General features: G+C 40.3%; 1 pseudogene; it reads left to right on the plus strand.

Annotated features, from left to right (window-relative positions):
* The first annotated feature begins 1,525 nt into the window (after positions 1–1,525).
* On the plus strand, positions 1,526–4,968 carry LOC128106693 (farnesyl pyrophosphate synthase-like; annotated as a pseudogene).
* Positions 4,969–22,921: the final 17,953 nt, after the last annotated feature.

Below are 22,921 nucleotides of genomic sequence, written 5' to 3' on the forward strand. Positions count from 1 at the left end.
CTAGTTCACTAAACTAGGCTTTGGTTGAATTATTTCTTTAGTCTATCACAATTGCAGTCCATTCTTCATAGAACAGACATTTATTCATGTTTCTCCAGGAAATAATACATTTGGCACCCAAACAAGGACCAAGAGCACCAAGGAATAGCTGGGTAGAAGTGGTTTCAGGTCCCTGCAAAGGGCATCCAGGGATCTTGGACTGATCTATGTGAGGGGAAAGCATCCATGGGAGAAATTCCAATATGGATACCTTTCCTATGTGGTTTGGGGTGGTGGACCTACTTGCTGTACTTGTGATTGCATACTCCCTGAGATGGACGATAGGACATGTAACCAAGGCTAATCTGTCTGATAATGAAACTTCCATGAAGAGTATCCCAAAGTGGGCATCTTTCTCTTCGTAGTACAGAGTGGTATAATAGTTGGCATTTATTTGGTAGATTATAGAATCACCTGGAAATGGGCCTCTAGCTGCTTGTGGGAGTTTATCTTGATTGAGTTAAGTGAAGTAGGAAAACCTACCCACTGTGAGTGACACTACTCCCTGTCTATAATCTTGGATTGTGTGAAATGAAGGCGCAAGCTGAATGCTAGTATACATGCACTGATTGAGTCGTCTGAGTGCAGATGTAATGTCCAGTCGCTTCAAGAAACTGCACCTTGACTTTCCCACCATAATGGACTGCACCTTAAACTATGAGATAAAATAAACCTTTGCTCCCTTAAGTTGTTTCTGTCTTAGTATTTTATCACAGCAACAGGAAAAGACACTAGGACAAGTGGCATGCTTCCTTGATGAGTGGGGGATCCATGAATGAATATGGGGACATCCTGAAAATGATTAAAGTACTAGAGAAGGCCCTGGTGATAAGACCAGGCAAGTACCATGGCAGGGTCCTGATAACTCAGAACTAGGCCTAAGTTCCTGCCTCTTGAAACCGAACAGGCAGTTCCTGAGGAAGTCACAGACAAAGGACAATCAATCTTCAATGCCCCTGACATCAGGGATGAGGGAGATAGCATGTACCAGGCCTGAGTCAGCCTCCACAGTAGCTCAAGGTAATAACTAAATAAAGACAGAGCCTGGGACTTGTCCAGACTTGCCCAAAAGTGGAAAAATTGTAGCCTTAACCAGCCCATGCTAGCCCTAGCCAACTAAAATGTACTAAATATGATTGTCAGTCACATAAACCAGTCATAGATAGAATGACCTAACTGTGCCTGAAACTTCCATTAGCTGTGCTTAAAAGGAGCCTTCAAGCATCTCTCAGGGTTGCCATTTTGCCTTTATGTCAGATGTGTGGCCCCAGCATGCTGGCACTCTTATTCTTGAGATAATAAATGCACTTGTTGATTGCATACATGGATGGTGGTCTTTTGTGGGACTTCTCCAGGACCCTAACACCTGGGAGGAGTAAACACTGGATAATACTGTTAGCAATCTGTGATGGCAGTTATGTGGTCAGTGTTATTTATAGTAAGATGTGCAACTGTGGCTAAAATAGCTGTTCAGAGAGAAATTGCAATGAGAAAGGAACAACAAGCAGCCTCTATATCAGCCTCTGATTTGACAAGTAACTTGGACAAAAGAGAAGAAGAGACGGAGGTATTGGCTGGCCATTTCCTATGACTGAGGAAGTAGGATGAAAGGGAAAGAGAGTGTATGTGAGAAATATGTAATGAGAAATATCCCCCACGTATTTGAACATTTGGTCCCCTGGGCATGATGCTTCCTGGGGACCTGAGGAGGTACAGCCTTTCTAAAGGAAGTATATTACTGGGGGCAGGCTTTGATGGCTTATAGCCTCACCCTATTTCCTATTCAATCTCTGCTTCCTGTGTGCAGATGAAATTGGATCAGCCAACCTGTGCTACATAGAGAATATCAGCCACTCAGGACTATAGCTATGTCTTCAAAAACAAACAATCAAACAAGAAATGAATTAAACCATGCTGCTGTTCATCAAGTAGCTACTGATATACACAGTGAGGATAATGTTTGTGAGAAATTGTTAGGGTCCTGGAGAAGTCCCATAAAAGACCACCATCCACATATGCAATCAACATGAACATTTTTATTCCAGCATGCTGGGGCCTGCCATCCCACACAAAGGCAAGATGGCAAAGACCCTGAGAGAGATGTGTGGGCTCCTTTTAAGCATAGCCAAGGGGAGGTCCTAAGGCAGTTAGATCACTTTAGATATGACTGGCTCAAGCAATTGGCAATTATATTAGTGTATTCTAATTGGCTAGGTCTAGTCAGGAGCTGATCAGGGCTACAGTTTTTCATATGAGGGCAGGCCTGGACAAGTCCTTATTTGGTTATCATCTTGCGCTGTTTATGGTTTAGGCCACCAGGCCTCTTCATCTTTGCTGTCAGGGGTATTAGAGATTGATTGTCCTTTGTTCGTGGCTCTTCCTCAGAAACTGCTTGCTCGGCTCCAAAAAGCCTAGTTCTTAACTGAGTTGTTAGGGCAGGCTGTCATAATATGTGCCTGGCCCTCTCAGAAACCAAGTATACCTTCCAGACAGAAAGAAAGATAGTAAGAGGGGGACGTCTGTGCCCACATACAACCAAATACATGTTCTTTATATTTATTTCTACATATTTTCTTAAGTATGTTCTTAGCCCTCTGATATTCACTTTTACCTGCTGACAACTAGGCAAAATACACACAGATGAAAATAGAAATTTTAAAGCATTTTCTTACAGAAATAAGTGGAAACACAAAAGAGAAGGAAGGATGCCCTAAGATTCCTTGAGGATAATTTTCTAAATGAATACCCATTTGCTGCCAATTACAAACAGAAGACAAATGAAAAGTAGATGCCTTGTTTTAGACAAAATGTTCTTAGGGTCATAACACTTTCACAATTTCCTTCCTTCTCTGACAGGCCAATTACTTTAGCTCAGTATATAAATCTGTGTATTTTTAGTTCAAGTGGCTAGTCTTCTATTCTGTGGAGGAATTAAGAACATATTTTGTATACAGTTAATGTGTATGCATTTATACTTCCTCCTTAGTAAACCTGGGGTGTTTTAAGAAAATCTCTACTAACACGTGCAAAGATTTCAGCCTCTCCTCCGAACTCAAACTTTGGGGACAGTTCATTCATTTATTCTTTCTCTCTTTCTTTCAAACTTGTGTTTTAGGAATATAAAGGTGGTGAACCTGACACAAGGCATTTAAGAAATGTTTAGAGAATGTCCTAGCTCTTCTAATGGCACTTCAGGCTGAGATTGCGTTACCCATTTAATTTCCAGAGTCCCTGAGGAAATCATGTCTCCTGTATCTAGATTCAGGATTATCATTATCCATTTATGTTATCCTAAGTCTGCAAACTCTGCCCAGAGGAAATCTTCAAGACAGACACTAAGATCTCCTCAGTGTACCATAAATGAACCACCTCATAGGATGAGGATGCAAGTCATACTCCTTTGGTTTTACAACTGTACATAGAACCCATTATGCCTACTTGTCTACATGGCTTCCTCAGCCTCCAAACATCTCTTACTGCCCAGGTCATTCCATATCAAATTCAGCCATCTTTTCAGATGTCAAAAGTCTTGGGTTTGTTGTATAACAAGTAGTTCAGGTATCTGCCCCTAGAATGCCCCAAATGTGTTTCCCATTCCATCCCTGAGATGGCATCTCTAAAAGCCATTCAGTGTCTCCCTCTTTCAAACCTACATCCAGGAAAAGTACATTTTGCTCCTCTCCCTGAATGAATGGAAACTAGAAATGGGATGCTTGGACCCATGAAATTCAGGGTTTCATCCAGTACTTTTCCTAGATGGTCAAGGTGCTGATTAAAGATGATCTAGGACACTCAGAGATAGGAGATGCTATTACTTTGCTCAAAGAAGTGAGGAATTCTGGATTGAAGAAGTCAGTAGAGGTCCTAGTATACAGTAACATAGGAGGCAAGTACAATTGAGCATCTGGGAGCTAGTTGTTGTGGAATATTTGTTTAATGATACAAAGATGTGTTGCATTCTTTTATGTTGCATTTATTTAACTCTGTAAAGCTGTGTTACTTTGCCTGTCTAAAACACCTGATTGGTCTAATAAAGAACTGAATGGCCAATAGCAAGGCAAGAGAGACAAACAGGCAGGGCTGCCAGGCAGAGAGAATAAATAGGAGGGGAAATCTAGGCTGGATAGAAGAGAAGAGGGGGAACGAGGAAAGGAGAAGGAGAGGAGGACGCCAGAGGCCAGCCACCCAGCCACAAAGTCAACCATGGAGTAAGAAGGAAAGAAAGATATATGGAAAAGAAAGGTTTTTTTAAAAGCCCAGAGGCAAAACATGGTTAAGGAGAAATGGGATAATTTAAGTTAGAAAACCTGATTAGAAACAAGCCAATCTAAGGCCAGGCATTCATAAGTAAGAATAAGTCTCCGAGTATTTATTTGAGAGGTGGGTGGTGGGCCTTCAAAGAGTAAATAAAACCTACTACAGCTGGTGAAGCCAATGAAACAGTATGCTGAGAGTCTGCAGTGGATTGTGACTGCAGGCTGGTATGTGGAACAGCTTCAGGCTTTCTTCCTTGTTATAGATGACAACATAGATCCACTGATTATCATAAGTTTAGCCGCCACAAACAATGCTCTGCTTCTACAAGTCTGTATCTACCATTTGCTGAAGTCCTACCTGAACCTGCTGAAGTTCTTTCTGAAGAGTTCCTACCAGACTGAGACTGGGTAGACTCTGCACCTCATCACAGCACCCCAAGACCATATGGATCTTGGTGGACACACTGAAAGAGGTACAATTCTATTTTCAAGTACAAGGCAGTTTTCTGCTCCTTCCTGCCTATGGAGGCTGCCATCTACCTGGCAGGCACTGAAGAAGGAACATGCCAGTGCCGTGAAGCTCCTGCTGGAGATGGGTAAGTTCCTCTAGATCCAGGACAATTAAGTTGACCTCAGTAAACTAAAGGGGAAGCCTTACCCTGAGTATGGGTAACAGCAACCAATAGGCTGAGAGCCCTGTTAGAATGAAAAACAGAAGACAAAGCTGGGCTCTTCTTGAGCAGGTGCAGATGTTGCTGCTGTCATCTTCCAGTTATCAAATTCCGATTCCTCAGCCTTTGAACATGAACTCATACCACCAGTGACTCTCCAAGGCACTTTTGGGTCTTCACCCTCAGAGTGGGGTTGTATAACTTGTCCATCTTATTCTAAGACTTCCAGCTTAGACTGAGAAAATATTGTTTTCTCCTTTCACCAGACTGCAGGTACCTATTATGAGACTCCCCAACCTATGGGTATGTAAGTCAACCTAATAAATCCCTCTTAAAACTGGACATACATTCCATGGACTTTGTGCACTTGTGGGACACTGATACAAAACCTGGCTTTTAAAAAGGTTAGATGGTTGCTTCTACTAGTGCTGGGCAAAGTGGTAAAAGACAAAGATGAGCTCATGGATTCAGATCCCACCTTAAGTGCACTATAAATTACCAAAAGTCTCTGTGATTCCCTCTATCCTGCAGCTGAGAGCTGCGCTCGCTTAAAGTGGGTGCAGGTCTTCAGTAACAGGCTGAACTACAGCTCAAGTTGAACTCCCAACCCATGAGGGGACTGATACTGGAAAAGAATGAGATCCTCTAAATTGAGGAGGGAACGTGTGTGAAAACTCCAAGGAAGTGAGACAATGAGCCCCTAAATCTGATGAGCCCTGTCTGACAGCAAAAGGCAGTTCTCATGCCCAGTGGGAACAGCCCTCCTAGCCTTTTGGGAACTGTCCTGAGAACAAACATCACTGTCTTGCTTGACAACTGCCTCCATGGTAGTCATTACTGTTTCCTCAGACAATGTAGAGCTAACTCCCTCAGACAGGAAAGATGTTTTCTTGATAGTTATTAGCCAAGATCACCAAAAACAATCTGCCTTCATACCTACCTCTGAGCATATCAGCCCTCCAGCCCTGTATTTTGGTTGCCCTTCTTTTGCACAAGAAATCACATTGGCCCTTTGCACTAATTAGATTATTAAACCTAGTGAGCAAGAAATAGCAAACTCCAGACATAAATGTAAGTCATTTGTACTGCAAAGAACAGAAAGAGATCTAACTAAATAGATTTCATATTAATACAGTGGAGGATATTTCCTTTTTGCTGCCTCTGGCCACCAAAATTCAGTCTTACAAATACTGCAGGTAATTATTAGGGACTCATTAAATATTGCAGATAATTGTTGGGGACTCATTACAGTCTAGGGGTTGTTCCAGATATTTTTATTGAGTTAAACTAATAAATAAGTATGTTGCTTCTGCATTCTATAGCATCAGTTTTCTTCCTGTGGTTTTTCCATACCCTCTTCCCATCTTACTCTATCTAAACTACTTTGAACCCAATAAAAAGTTAACCTAATACAAATTCTCAGAGATGCTTATCTCATGCTAGGCTAGATATGATTTTTTTCCAATTTCAGTAAAACAAGCAAAATAACCCAAAGTACAAACTAGACTATTTCATAGTTTTAATTTAATTTAATTTGAATAATATATGACTAGTCATACTTTTCAAATTTGCTTAATTTATATTCTCTTTCCCTCTCCTATGTCTCCTTAATCTACATTTAACTTATTAGGCATCAATCATTCTGAGTTAATTAGCTATTTAAATGACTATAACCTCAATACTTCCATTGGTTTTGTAAATTATTGTAAACATAAATCCATGATACATAAAACAAAGTGTGTGTCAGGAATTAATTGGAACCATCATAGCTCATGTGGCTAAACAATTTTTATGCATTCATAGAGCTAGTTCCCAGAAGAGTCCAGGCTACAGGCCTAGTTCTTCTTGCCTTTATTCCTATAAAAAGCAAGGTAGAATTTAAGCCATGCAATCATCTAATTTAAATTTTATGTTTGGGGTACTTTGCTTGTTCCACTGAAATTGGAGGAAAATCATATCAAATATGACATGAAACAAGCGTCTCAAAAATTTTGTTTATGTGTATGTTATACATTGATGTGCATATGCATGTCTCTGCCCCTGCAGAATTGGGATTACAGTCTCACACCTGCTGCACTGACATTTGTGATGATGTATTGTATCCTCCAAAATATTGTGCACCCTAATAAAGTTTATCTGACGATCGGAGGAAAAAGCCAGCCTCTATATAAACATAGAGGTCAGGTAATGGTAGCACACACCTTTAATCCTATCACTCTGGAGGCAGAAATCTGTCTGGATCTCTGTGAGTTCAAGGCCACACTGAGAACAGAGCCAGGCATGGTGGCACCACGCCTTGAATTCCAACATTAGTTAGCCATAAAGGTCTGGAGGTCTGTACAGACAGACAGGAAGAGACAGAGCTGGGCAGGAAGAGGAAGTGATGTAGCTGGGAGGAGAGAGGAAGTGAAATGCAGAACAGAAAAGCGTGTAGGCGTGGGTATACAGGAAGTAGGTCTCTTTGGCAGAGGATCTCCAAGTGGTAAGAATATGACTGGCTTCTTTCTGCTTTTCTGATCTCTCAGCTTTTCACCCCAGTATCTGGCTCCAGGTTTTTAATTAATAAGACGGTTTAGCACTTCGTCCTACAGACATTTACATGGGTGCAGAGATCAAACTCAATCCTCTGCGCTTACATGGCAAGCATTTCACCCCTTGAGCTGTCTCTCCAGCCCTAAAATTTTATTAAATTATTAGATGCCCTTCCTGTGAGCTGTGATGTATCACTATACACCTCTTGAAACATCGGTATACACACCTAGACTAGTGTACTGTATTTCTCATTCTCAGAATCACTTCTAAGAAATAGTGGCATACCTGCTATAAGCCATGTGAACCATTACATTATTTTGAAGTGGCACTTCCTACATCATACTAAAGATGAAAGTGTCTATGAAGAAGACAACACTATCATCAGTCATTAATCATATTATCTTGAATTCTTTATATCAATAATAAAAATCTATCTATCTATCCCTGTCTCATATCAAAGCTCCTTTCTTTCCAATGTAGTTACCATTACAGTTTACATGTGTCTCACCTGTTACACTTTTTGTCTCCAATCCTACTGGTTAGAAAAACTCAACCCCATGAAATTTTCTCTGATATATTTGGATGAAAATGATAGGAATAGATAAAGTACACAATAAAAATGCAAGTCTAATAAAATATAGAAATTCTATGTTCTTTGTACATATAAAGTATTATTCAAATGTTCTCCAGAACTAGGAAACAATTCTTTAAGTAATATTTTATTGACTGTCTTCCTTTTATGTGTTACGTCACTGAATTAATTAATGTGTTACTCAAGAGGCACAAGAATGTATCAATGTCACATTAAGGAAAGAAAACAGAAGCTTCCTCTCAAGTAGTTTGACCAAGAACCCATATCTGAATTCTCCACTTCTTTCCCTACGCCTTCTGTTTTTTTAAATCTTGGCGTGAACAGACACTGGACGGCCTAGGAATTGAACCTGGGTCCTCTGGAACATCAGTCAGTGCTCTTAGCCACTGAACCATATCTCTTTCCCTCCCTTTGCCTTCAGCTATCTGTAGTCTGTGGTTATTGGCCCATCAGATCTGTCAGTCCTGTTGTTTACCTGCTGTACCTGATATGTGTGGCATATCTGCCTGAGGTGTTGTGTCTTTCCCTAACAACTGCCATTGCTCTATCTGTATGGAACAGCACAGAAAACTCGGTATGGAAAAGAAATGAAGGACATCTATTTACAGAAGGCTTTAACAGAGTTTTACAAAGCAAGAAAATACTTGACCCAGAATGACACTCAAAAAAAAAACTGATCTTATCAACCTATGTCCACATGTTATTTCCAACATTATGAAATATTTGTTTCATTTAAGGTGGCTCTTTCAGAAAATGCTTACCACAACATTCATATATTCTTCTAGGTCAGAAGGGTGGAAGATCTATAACTTAAGATTAAAGATATAGGTTGTAAAAGCTGATTACATGGGCAATCCAAATCATAGTAAGGTTGGTTACATTGCTTTCTTAAAGGCAGGTTAAACTTAAACAGTTTGAGTACACAGTAGGACAGTAGGTTAAGTGCATAATCTTAAATGATCTCAAGACATATTATTAGCTTGGTTTAAAAGGCTGGCAGAAGTTCAGTCTCTTTAAAGGCATAATATATTTTCAGAAAAAAAGTCACTACCACATGGCACAATGTTATACTTATGTCCATATACTTAGAATCATCAAATACACAGTCTTTAAATATTAATTCAAACTGATGAAGTAAAAAACAGAAAAATAGCAGAACCAATATATAAATAAAATGTTGGCACTTGGACAAAACATTGTTAATACTAAATAATAATCAATAAATAATGGTATAAACACAAATTAAGCAATAAAAATGCTCAAATAACCATATCAATTACTCTATCACATGTATGTCTACACGTTTGTGTGTGAGAGCAGAGGTACATAAGCCAGTGTGCATGTGTGGTCATAGTATCATCTTGAGTGTTAGTCATTGCTTTCCACCTTGTTTGGGACAAGGGCTCTGATGTTTGCCACTGTATATGCCAGACTCCCTGGCCCACGGTCTTCTATGGATTCCTCTACCTCTGTCTCCCATCTCATCCCAAGAACACTGGGATTACAGACACCAACTGCTGTGTCAGCTTTGTGAGACAGAGGACGGGTTCCAGGGATCCACACTCACGGCCTCACCCTTGCAAAGCAGCTGCTTTAACCACTGAGCCACCTCCCATCCTTAATTCAAACTTTTAATCTTAAAAGACTACTTTGCATAACTATAAACAATAAGTTTTAAATTTTGTGAAATGAAATTTATTCTACTGTTTCTATTATTATAATACAACTGCCAAAAGAAGAACTGTGAAATTCTGAAGACTAATATTCACTCCAGCAATAGAATAAAATAGTAAAATAACTATGCTATAAAGAGCACAGAACACAAATATTTGGGTGTGTGAGGGAGAGATTTCTACTAAACTCTTTTAATCACGTAATTCCAATGTTAATTCAACTTTTTCAGGGCATATATAAAAGGAGAGTAGACTAATTCAACTTCAAGATACAGGAAAAAACAGTGAGACCTAAATTCAGAAAGATTACATGGGAAGGAAAAAAACACAAACTAATCTCACTTGTGATTACCTGTGCGACACACTAAATACTTATGGACAAAGAGCATCTAGTAGTACATGTAAAGGAAAGACATGAAGACCAGGGGAGTTTCATTACAGGAATGCAAAAATTAGTCAGCACTACAAAATCTGTTAATACCTCGAAGTGGGGGAGTGGAAATGGTGTGAGTGTCTCCACAGGTTCAGAAAACACACTTAGCAAATGTAGCAGACTCTCTGGCTTCTAAAAAAGTAGGAAATAGTTTACAAAAACAAGCCTCACTGGATGCTTTCTTAATTTGTTCTTATTCTTAATGGAGGAACATAAGGTGAAATTTTGCACACCAAAAGTAAGGTCATTAGATTGCTAATATCGGCCCACGTAACATCTCAGGGATGATGATTAGCTCTGCATCCCAAGAAGTGGCTACCAGCACTGATGAAGAGAGTCATTTGGAAAGAAGACAGAGATCTTGGTAGGCTACTGGAATAATTCAGGTATGGAAAGGCAGAAGCCTATAAAGTAATGATAGGCTCAAAACGGAGAGACTCAAGCTTTCAAGTTTTATAGAAAATAACCCAGCTGGATTTATTTCTATGTAAAATAAAGCAACATGTCCAAAATTTCTGACTTGGGAAAGTTGGCACAACCTAGAGTCACTTACGAAGATAGAGAACACAAGTCATGTGTGGTACCACCCACCTGTAACCCCAGTACTCAAAGGCGTTATCAGTACAATCCTAGCAGAGAATCAAAGATGGAGAACACAAGAGAATGTTCATGCGGATGGGATGGGCGGGGGAGGGAGTGATGCCTTCACTTAAAAAAAATGTGATAAAGAAATAATGAAAATCCAAGAGACTATCTATGACATACTCAGCAAATATTCTAACATAGGAAATCTAGATTGCTTAATCACCCACTCTCCTTAACCACTGTGACAACTCTGTGAGCTTACCCCAGATTTACAAGTGCAAAACCAATCAGGAAGTTGTACAAAATTAAAAACAAGGATTGTAAAAGCTTTTCTCAATACCCTGCCTCTCAGGTAGAAGAATAGCCAAGAATATAAATTCTTAACAGTGGTAGTGCCTGATCCTACATAGATAAAAACAAGAGAAATATAACAAGACTTTAAAAATACCATTAATTCAAGAGCTAATACACCAACTGCAATAATACTAACATAGCTACATACATTCATAAAATATTTGCCAAGTATATGTACTTTAACATTTATCATTTTATTTAATATAATGAAAATACCAGGTTTTATCACTTATACCTTGTAGCACTGGAGAAGTTTAATGAAAAGTTCTTTCTTAATTATTGCTTATTGCGTGTGCGTGTACATGTCTGATGTGATTGGGCATTCACATACCTGGGTACACTAGTGACATGTATATATGGAGTTCAGAGGACAATCTTATAGAGTTGATTCTGTCCTTCTATCTTCATGTGGGTTTCAAGGCGCCAAAGAAAGGTCAACTAGCTTGCACATGATAAATGCCTTTACATGCAGAGATATCTCACTGGCCCCAAACTCTTAAATCACACTGTTGATAAATTTTAGAACTAAATGCCCTGATTTTCATGTTCATTCTACTAAAATACACTACCCCTTTACAGTGGTACATAGAGCAAACACCACTAAATCTTTTAAATTCAACTCAATTTGGGACAGGGACCTAAAGGATTCCTGTTCGAGAGCAATGAGATGATGGGGAGAATGTCTTCAGCATCCATCGAGAAATAGCTCTGAAGTGAGCCAGGCAATCATACAACACATACTGGATATTGGCTCCCTGCTGCTGATTCAACGTGAGAAATGACAGGACACGGTGGAATTTAACCTGAGCAACCCTGAAACCCAGGTAGGGAATGTAGAAGGCTTGGCCACAGGTGGCATCCCTCTTGCTTCTATCAAAGTTCATGATTCTGCAAATGAAAACTCAACAGCAGATGCATAGCTCCATCCAAGAGTAGGGCTTACCAACTCATAAGCCCCACTGTGGTAGTCTGCCAGAGAGTACTGAGAAGGTAAAGAGTAAAGGGGGAGAAAGATGTCATTAGGGTCCCTTTCTGAAAACAGGTGCCTGGAGATAGTGACAATTCAGAATAAAGGCAAAACGACAGTGACAGGGTTTGGTATCTGAGTATCTACTAAAAGCCAAACCTTTTTAAAAAACAGTCATGCTTCAACTATGTTTATTGTCTGTGTTCCCTTTTTTGTTGTTTTTTTTCGGGGGGGGGGGATCGTATCTTCCCTTTCTTGATAATGTCTTCATACATAAAATTGTGGATGGTTAATTTTAGTTTTAGCCTGCTCTTTTAAAGCTACTTTTTAGTATAAACCTGATAAAAAAAATTAAGGTATGAAATGACTTCATGATAAAAACAAATAATAGCACAAGAAATATTGCTTATTAAAGTCAACTGTAGTCAAACTGCACCTTTAAAATGTCCTGAGAAAAGAGATAAAATACAATGGTTTAAAACTTTCAAACCATTCTGTGATGTTTATTGTAGAAGTTATGTAAGGCCTTAAAATAGGTCTGGAGAAGCTTAAGCACAGAATGTACTGAAATTATAGAAAAACCTAAAAAATATGTAGGAAAGATTTATATTCAATTTGAGGGAAGTAATAAGCAAAGACTATCCATCCCTCTGCCGGAGGTAGGTAATGAATGCTAATGGGTGATAAAGGAAGGCAGAACGAGTCATTAAGCAAATTTATTTTCATCTTCTCCAAGTGGTACAACACTTGTGAATATGCCACACACTGAAGCTTGCCTGCACTGCTCAGATACCGACTGCAAATCCCCAAGAATTCCAGAGGGCAGTGGAGAGGGCAGTTCTCAATGGGGACCCTAGGTCATTTCATTTCACTCACACATACTTCAGCAGATACATGTGAAAGAATCGCATCCTTATTAGAAAACAGTCTCTAAAATCTAACTCAAGATAGTATTATCAAATATTTAGTCACTACTCAAACCAACAGTTTCATTTTTGTACTCTAGAATTGATGTGTCTCCACAAGGAGACAAGCTGGTCCCACACTTCATTGGCAGGTTTGAGGGTTCTCTTTGAATGTATACATGCCCCCCTTCTCTTTTTCCTTGAAAAAGTTGTTGTTGTTGTTTGGTTTGGGGGGTGTGGTGTTTTTGGAAACAGGGTTTCTCTGCATAGCCCTAGGTGTCTTGGAACTCACTCTGTAGATCAGGCTGGCCTTGACCTCACAGAGATCTGCCTGCCTCTGCCTCCCAGTGCTGGGATTAAAGGCATGTGCCACCACCACTGGATGAGAGCAATCAGACATTTTATACCTTTATCAGAAACAGAATATAATGACAATTGCCAGGATCATACAGCTGTAGTTGCCAGGATACAGTGACGTTTGCAAGCCATACAGGGTACACAAGGTTAATGTCTAAGACCAATTGTCCTGTCAAGCCTTCATGCTTCCTTGACTACTAAGGGAACATACAGAGAAAAACAAAGTGGTGCTTTGCTGCCTGTGGGAGTGCATCCGTCTCTCAGGAACTGGAAGGTACATTGTGCTCCAGGAGCCATGAACTCTAACCTGCAAACCCTGTGATGCATGCCTCTCAAGGCAGCTAGGCCAGGCCAGCTCCATGGTTCCCTGCAACCTGTAACTCCAGTTCCAGAGGATCTGGAGCCCTTTTCTGGCTTCTGAGAGCACATTCACTCACACACACATACATCCTTACACACACACACACACACACACACACACACACACACACACACACACACAATTAAAAATAAAACTAAAGAGAAAATATAGCATGAATTCATGTTAACATTTCCATCCCAATTTACACTGAGTTTTCACTTAATTTTTTTTTTTTTTTTGGTTTTTCGAGACAGGGTTTCTCTGTGTAGCTTTGCGCCTTTCCTGGAACTCACTTGGTAGCCCAGGCTGGCCTCGAACTCAAAGAGATCCGCCTGGCTCTGCCTCCCGAGTGCTGGGATTAAAGGCGTGCGCCACCACCGCCCGGCAATTTTTGTTTTATTTTTATATGTCTCTTATGCAAAAAAAATATAGGTTCCTAACAACAGCATAATTATTAATTGGCTTTATTTCCTAAAATAACATCAATATTATTTTTGAAATGCTGATAAATGAAAGATGGTTTTTGTTACTTTCCTACTTAGGGCATATTCACCAAAGACGTACAGTAAACTTCTTCCTTTTTTTTTTTTGGTTCTTCGAGGCAGGGCTTCTCTGTGTAGCTTTGCGCCTTTCCTGGAACTCACTTGGTAGCCCAGGCTGGCCTCGAACATAAACTTCTTTTTAAAGCCATTCGGAATATAAATTCTGTGTGCAGTTAGCTTACTCTGTTAGTTTTGGTGTGATTTTTAGAAACTTTGCGGGAGGGGTAATTTATTATACAATATGTAAAATGTTTACAAAGTTCCAAATCAGTACACGGAAAAATAATAAAGATAACATATAGAAGTTTAGTTTCCACTTCCTCCCTCTGCTGCCTATAGTAATTTTCAAAGGCAGACAACTGTGCCCTCTAGGGGACGTTTGGGATGGCTGGTCTGCATCATTATTCAGGGAGGTGTGAGATGCTGCCACCCTTCCTCCCATGCCATCTGCTATGACAAAGACCCATCCAGTCACAGCTACTGAGAAGCACTGCTGTTGTTCGAGTCTTAGATGGTCTTGTTAATGGAAAACCCAGAGCTGGATATTGGGGTGAACGCTGAAAGATCAGAGAGGCAGAGCAAGCCACAGCCACCACCTATCACCTCACCAACTCCAAGAACTCTCTGACTGAAATTCTCTAACTCCTCACGCAAAAGGGTCTCAGCTGAACTGCTTTCGTTCCTGTTTCCTCACGCCTTACATACCTTTCTCCGCCCTGCCGTCACTTCCTGGGATTAAAGGCATTTGTACTTTCCAAGCAAAGGTATGTGATCTCAAGTGCTGGGATTAAAGGTGTGTGCCACCGCTGCCTGGCTCTGTTTCCAGTGTGGCCTTGAACTCACAGAGATCCAGACGGATCTCTGCCTCCTGAGTGGTAGGATTAAGGTTGTGTGTGCCACCACTGCCTGACTTCTATGTCTAATCTAGTGGCTGGCTCTGTCCTCTGATTCTCAGGCAAATTTATTAGGGTACGCAATATATCACCACACACTGCCGTGTAAGTAAGCCCTTTTCTCCTAGATTTGGGTTCCCCTTCATTTATCTTAATAGCAACAAAAAAAGTAGTCCTTCAAATAAAAAGAAACTATAATGTACACAATCTGCTCCTCCATTATTCCACTCAGTATCTAGGAGCATTTCAAAGCAGTAGACAGATATATACATCAATGCTTTCTGCAGGAAGACTACACTTCATTGTGCAGATGGATGATAATACATTGAACTCTTTCTTTCTCGTAGATATTTGTCTTTTCCTCTGTGGAAAATAATTCTACAGGGAAAATTTTGGCACATACACCTTTTTGTAGTTTTACAAAATCCACATATTAAGGTGAATTTCTATAAGTATTAATACAACTTTGCTAAGTGCCCCTGATCACCCTCCATGGAGCAACAGCAAATTTGTACATTCTGGTCTAAGAACTTAATATATTGTTAAAATTTTGGTTTATTGCCATCCTGCTATCTGAGAAAATTATGTCTACATAGTTGTAATTTGAATTCCTTTTATCTATAAGATTGGACATCTTTTTTTTACTTTATTAGAGGAAATGAATTTCTTTATTACTCTTATTAGTTAAATCTTTTTTAATTTATTTATTCTTCTCTCATCCATCACATTCTGACCACAGTTTCCCCTCCCTCCTCTTCTCCCAACCCCTCCCCCTACCTTCCTTCTCCCACAGATCCACTCCTCCTCCATGTCTCTTCAGAAAGGAGCAAGCCTAGAATAGGACCAAGCATGACTGGCAAAAAAAAAAAAAAAAGTCAATGAAATAATTCCTAATGGTATTCTGCTATACTCATAGACTAAAACCTCATCATCAGAGAGGTCCCATCCAGCAAATTATAGGAACAAATGCAGAGACCCACAGCCAAACATTAGGCAAAGCTAAGGGGTGGCATCACAGATGACATATATCCACCAACATATAAAGCTGTACCTGTAACAAAATATTATCCTGCCCAACACCTGTGTAGAGAATGTGTTGCAAAACACTCATTGAGACCAGGGGTGTGCTCATGGCACATTTCAAATACTGGGATATTTGCACATTCCAAGAAATGTAATTATAGCTACATTTTACTACAGCATTCCCTTACATAGCCCTCAGCATTAGTTTCCTGTTTGTGCCTTTACTGTCTTGACTCTATCTCATGAACTCATCAGGCCAAGTTCTTACCTGCTCCAATAAACAGAAGCATTTCTTTAGCTACAGTTTACTGAGACTTGTTACCTTCTCATGTGTTCCTTGCAGTTTGCAGTATCCCACTCTTCCCCACCCCACCTCCACCTTTCTTTAGATATATTTGACTACACCACATCCTATGACACCACAGAATTGGTGTGCCAGACATCTCCCAAAAAAGTTTCACTTCCCAGTTGTGGCCAAAACACAATGCTCCAAATCTCTTCTTTACCACGTTGGAAAGAGATCCACAGGATGCATAAGCCAGGAAACCAACTGAGAATCAATGGCATACACACTGTTGGATTTTGGTTTTGTAAGCTTACAGGTATCTTTCCCACCTCTTCATTTTCACATGCTATGACTTCCTTTAATAACTTTACCAAGGGAACATAGATGCTCTTGAGCAACATAATTACCCAGGAGCCTTACTTAAACTTCTGCTTTATTGTTGTTATTGTTATCTGCAGCCTTTTACAGAAGAATGCTGTCTCGTCAACAGTGATACCTACCAATCAGCTCTGCTTTCTATTTCTTCTTCCACCTACACACCCACAGCTAAAAAGGCTTGATTGTCTTGGGGTGCTAATTAAACTCCTTTTCAATAACAGGTAGCTCAACAGTTGTTGAGATTTGATGAATCATCTGCCCTTATTCCAGACTATTTGCGTATTCTTATTAAATGCAAAGAAAAATGACGAGAGAAAATGTAGAAGAAAAACACTACACAAAATTGTTCTTCAAAGGACTTTCTAGCCTTTGTCATGAAACTAGTAATGTGTTCAGAAGCTGGGAATTCTAGTATTTAAAGAGCTTAACAAGATGGAGGTAGGGTAGAAATATACAATTTACTGACATAAACTGTAAATGGACTTTCTGAATTGTTTGGCAAATGAAGATCTATGGGCCAAATCCAGTCTGCCACTGATTTTCAAATGGCCCAGAAACTGGTAAATGTTGCTTACATTGTTGAATGTTTCAAAAGAAAGCAAAAGGACAGTAATATTGTCGACATGTAAAAATAGAAGACAATTTAAGTCTTGTTTTACTGAAGTTTTATTGGGACAGTGTAAAGACTGTTCATTTGTCAATAGCTCTTTCTGTACTTTAAGAGCAGCCTGGTGTCACTGCCACAAAGACCACATGGTCCACCAGGCCTAGATTATGACCACATGCTGCAAGTCCATATGCCTGTATCCCAGCTCTTGGGAAGATGAGGCAGCAAGATCAAGAGTCTGATGTCCAACTGGGCTCTATTACAAAGCAAGATTCAGCCTCAAAAACTAAACGGAACTAATAAATGACCAATTAAAACATGGAAACCTAAACCAGTTACTATATGATCTTTTAAAGAAGTAAATGTAAATAGTGTCAAAACAGTTTAATCAGAACTGGGAGGCTAAGAGCACTGGCTGCTCTTCCAGTTCAATTCCCAGCAACCGCATGGTGGCTCACAACCATTTATAATGAGATCTGGTGCCCTCTTCTGGCATGTAGGCATACGTGCAGACAGAACACTATACATAATAAATATTTCTTTTAAAAAAACTGTTTAATCATCAAATAGATGCTAAATATTTCCATTTGAAAGCAGTAACAGTGGGACCAGCCCTTGACTCATGCTCCAGTGCTGACTCTACAGCAAATATCTTCTAAGTTCAGTTTGCTTAAGTGTAAAATAAAGATGCAAACATGACCCATCTTCTTAAAAATAAACAGTCTCACTGAAGCACAACATAGACAAGAGCACATGCATACAGCTTAGTGGACATTCACAAGGTGAGCAAACTATTGTAACTCCAACATCATCAAGGACTAAAATATTAGCAATGCCCCACAAGTTCCCTGCGGGTCCCTTTCCAATTGTAGTTAAGGCTGTGTCAGTTCACTGAAGCTAAAAGGTGCCTTGGAATCCTTCTCATCTGTCTTAGTTAGGGTTACTACTTCTGTGATGAAACACCATGACCAAAAGCAACTTGAAAAGGAAAGGGTTTATTTCACTCACAGTTCCATATAACAGTTTTATCATCAAAAGCAGTAAGGTCGGGAAACATGGAGGCAGGAGCTGATGCAGAGGTTATTGGGAGGGGGGGTGTTGCTTACTGACTTGCTCCTTTTGACTTACTCAGCCTGTTTTCTTATAGACTCCAGGATCACCAACCCAGGGATGGCACCACCCACAAAATGCTGGGCCCTCCCCCATCAATCACTGATTAAGAAAATGCCCTACAGGCTTGCCTACAGCCCAACCTTAAAGAAGCATTTTCTCACTTGAGGCTCCCTCCTCTCTGATGACTCTAGCTTGTGTCAAGTTGACATAAAACTGCCAGCACACTGAGCCCTTGTCAGTTGACACACAAACACATCACTGTTAAAGTCAAAACCTTTCCTTTGTTTTTCATCCCAATGTCACACATTAATATAAACGTCAGAATACAAAACATTATATAAACTTAAAAAGTCCCACTGTCTTACAGATTTAAACACTTTAAAAAGTCTAGCTCTTTAAGAAATCCAAAACCTCTTTTAAAATACAAAAGTCTCTTTTGAAATTGAAAGTCTGTCAACTATAGGCTCCTAAAACATCAAAAATAAATACTTTCTTATTTCAAGAGGGAAGAACCAGGGCAGTCTCACAATCAATTCAAAGCAAAACCAAATTCCAACTGTGTAAAAAACTCAATGTCCAATGTCTGGGGTCTACTCGTGATTTTCTGAGTTCCTCCAAAGGGCTTGGTGACTTCTCCAGCTCCACCCTCTGCAGCATCACACAGCTTGACTTTTAGGTTCCAGCTGGCTCCATTCCACTGCTGCTGCTGTCCTTGGTGGTCATCCAAGGACACACACCATGGTACTGGTGTATCTAAAATGCTGGGGTTTCTTGCTGCAACTGAGCTGCATTTTACCAGTCACCTCTCCTGGGCTCTCTCTGGGGACTCCAGAACTGCCACACAGAGCCAAGCCTTAGCTGTTCTCTTTGACTCCTTCAACCTTCAAAACTAATACCACCTGGATGACTCTTCTAGTACCAGGTTTGGCTGACAACAGGAGGTACCCCTTGGCTGCCTCTGTGTGCTGACCCTGAGGAAACACTTCCCAGAAGACTTCACCTCAATGATACTGGTCTCTTCTTAATCACAGTTGATCCTTCATCCCCAGATGACCAGCATCCATGGTCTCAGCTAAGCAAAGCATCTACTTTAGTGGTTCTGGTTTCTTGATCATCACAACCTATTCTTCAGCCAGTTGACCAGATACCACGGACTCTTCACACAAATTGCCCAGTAGAGTCTTTACTTCGCTCTGAAACTTCACAAGCCAGGTCTTCATCATCTGCACTACTCTCGACTTTTTTAACTTTTTTTTTTTAGCAACAAAACATAACAAAATAAAATACAATAAGATAAAATGAAAACCATCACCTTGAAGTTGGACATGACAAATAAACAGAAAAATAAAAAAAGCCACAAAAGCAGTCACAAGAATCAAAGACCCACTCATTCACACATTCAATGAAAGGTGTAGCACATGCGCTGGTGACCTGAACAGACCCATGTAGGCCCTATGATTGCTGATTCAGTCTGTATGAATTGATATGAGCTTTGCTCAGTTGTTTTAGAGGGCCTTGTTCTCCTGGTGTCCTCCATCCCCTCTGTCTGCCCTACTCCTTCTGCCTCCTCTTCCCTGAGCTCTAAGAGGAGGGATTTGATGGAGACATCTTGTTTAGAGCTATGTGCTCCAAGGTCTTTCTCTTTGCTCTCAACTTTCTTATTTTCCAGGCTCTTACAGAACAGCCCACTGAGCTTTCAACACTCAACGGTTTTTCTATTCCAAAGTTCCAAAAACCTTCCATAATCCTCCAAAAAAAACATGGTCAGGTCTGTCACATCATCCAACCCCCTCCTCCCATCTTGTTGATGAAAAGAACAAAGACTGACAGAGATCAAGATTTTCCAGCTTGTGAAATGGCCAAAGTCAGTCGAGCTAACTCTGGTCACAGAAACATGTTTAATCATGCCCCAAAAGGAAGCGATCTCATGTCTGTGATCACAACAAATGGTTGTCCCCTGGTTATATAAAATGTATAAAATATATGAGCACAAATAATTTAAATTGATACATATCTTGATATAATGAGCTTCTCCAAGTCCTTACATTTGTACCATACAAGATCTTCATTGCCCACAGGTAAAGGGAAGGATTGCAGTGCCCTCTGGAGTTTCAGCAAAAGAAAACAGTTTGTAGGGGAAAATAAGTGAATTAAAACATCAATGTGGGCCAGAAATTCACTTCCCCTTCTTAGATGAGATGAAAATATCTATATAAGATCCCACATTTTAAGCAGAGTACATCGTAGAATCATTGAAGATACCTATTCATATAAAAACTAAATGAACCATTAAATACATGTATGTAGATAACTATAGATTATTTTGAAAATGGCACAGTTACCTTTAGAAAGTAAAGGTACTGGCAAACCAGTACCTTTAGAAATCAAATTCAGGAATAGTTTTCACGTTTACTCTTTCATTATTTGAATTTTAACTATACACATACATTAATCTTATGGCAAAAAATTAATAACTACCTACTAAGAAAATACCATGTACGCACACTTTAAGGGTCTCCAGTGTGGAGAGAAAGGAGAGAAGGAGCAAGTGACAGGACATTTGCTCCCCCATTATAACATCATGGCTACCAGCTCAAGATTTTAAATTCCCTGTGGCTGCTTCTTAATATGTTTAAAAATTCTCCCGAGCTCCAGAACTAGCTTGAATCCACCTGTACGTGTCAGATCCACTCCAGATAAGTATAATTCAAACTTTCCTGGTCCCAGGACCCCCCCTTCCTCACCCTGGTACCCCTTGGGGAACCTCCAAGCTAAAATTTTTTCTAAACTTCCTCTTCTGCCTCACAACAGCCACAGAACCCTAAGCAGCAGAAGGCAATGGATGACTCCCAAAGCAGCGGACATCCGGCTACCCCAAAAGCTCCTTTCCCCACCTCCAAAAGTTAACCGACACCCACCGAGTCAGCTGGAAGCAGTTTTGGGAGACATGGCACCCCCATTCCCGTTCACTCACCATTTTTATAATAAACAAAGAGTCTGGAATGATAGAATTCCTAGCCACTCCCCCATGACCATGCATGTACTGGCAAGATGCTTAGTCATCCCAGGGCCTTACGTCCTACGTAATCCATGCGCTGCATGATCACATAATTTGCGTGCAGCGTGATCACATAATCTATGCACATGTGTGGCTTAGCTACATAAAGCCGTATGTGCATGTGTGGGGGAATCTATAAAAGTAGGTCCCACATACCCGTCTTCGCTTCTTCCTGAATGATCATTCCCATAGGATGCCTAAGCATCCCTTCTGTTCACTTCCCTTAATAAACTCTTATAGTGGGCTTTGTTGTACCTCTTGGCTTTTCTCACAAGGTAAACAGTGCCACTTAATAAATAGCATTGGTGCTGAGACAAAGCAGGCCCTCCGAGCGCTCTACATCTGGGATCCTGTACCCAGGTTTAGTCTGTCTATGACTGCCCACTTTTCCATTTGCCTGGCCACCAGACTTTGCACAACACCGACTGCTTTGATTGGTGAGTTTTCCCTTTCCAACCAGCAAAAACAGGCTTCAATCTCTAGCCATTTCCCACTGTGGTCTGAGATATTTTCATTGTCAGACCCCTTGGGGGTCCTCGGGAGAGGTTTCCAGAGTAAATGGTTGCCTTCTACTCACAGCCTAGGAAAAAGACATGTGGGTACAAGACAAGCAGATGAGTAGACAGTATTAGGAACTAGTACAAAGCCTCCTCCACAAGCTTCTATGTTCCTAGTGAAATGGTACAGAAAGTCTTGAAGAAATACATGAGTCGTTTTACTCTTACTCTCTCATATAAAAAATTCTGTAGGCTTTTCCTCAACATGAGAATGAGATCCTTATGTTTTATTATAGACTAGAAGACCCATAAGACCTTGCCCCACCTTCTTTCTCCACTACCCAAAATTACTAAGTCCCAAGGGTGGTACAGGCACATAGCAAACTCTAACAATCCCTGGATTCTTTGACATACTTACCTGTCTAACTGGAAACCTCTGTCCTTTTCCCTCCCACAACTGATTAGTGCTTATACAGTGTACAGTCCCAAGCAGCTTCTCTAAATCTTTCTGAAACAGCCATCTGAAATTCACTCCCCCAACCCAGAGCAGTGGTTCTCAACCTTCCTAATGCTGCCACGCTTTAATACAGTTCACCGTGTTATGGTGACCCCCAACCATAACATTATTTCATTGGGACTTCACAACTGTGATTTTGCTGCTGCTATGAATTGTAATATAAATATTTTTGGAGATACAGGGTTGCTAAAAGGGATCACGACCCAAAGGTTGAGAATCTTGGCAGAGGCTTTATGGCTGCAAGAAAGATGATTTCTCACCTGAGCAGCAGAGGTGAAGGAG

This window comes from Peromyscus californicus, unplaced genomic scaffold, assembly GCF_007827085.1.
Source record: "Peromyscus californicus insignis strain IS unplaced genomic scaffold, ASM782708v3 Scaffold_9__1_contigs__length_137607984, whole genome shotgun sequence".
NCBI classification, from domain to species: Eukaryota; Metazoa; Chordata; class Mammalia; order Rodentia; family Cricetidae; genus Peromyscus; species Peromyscus californicus.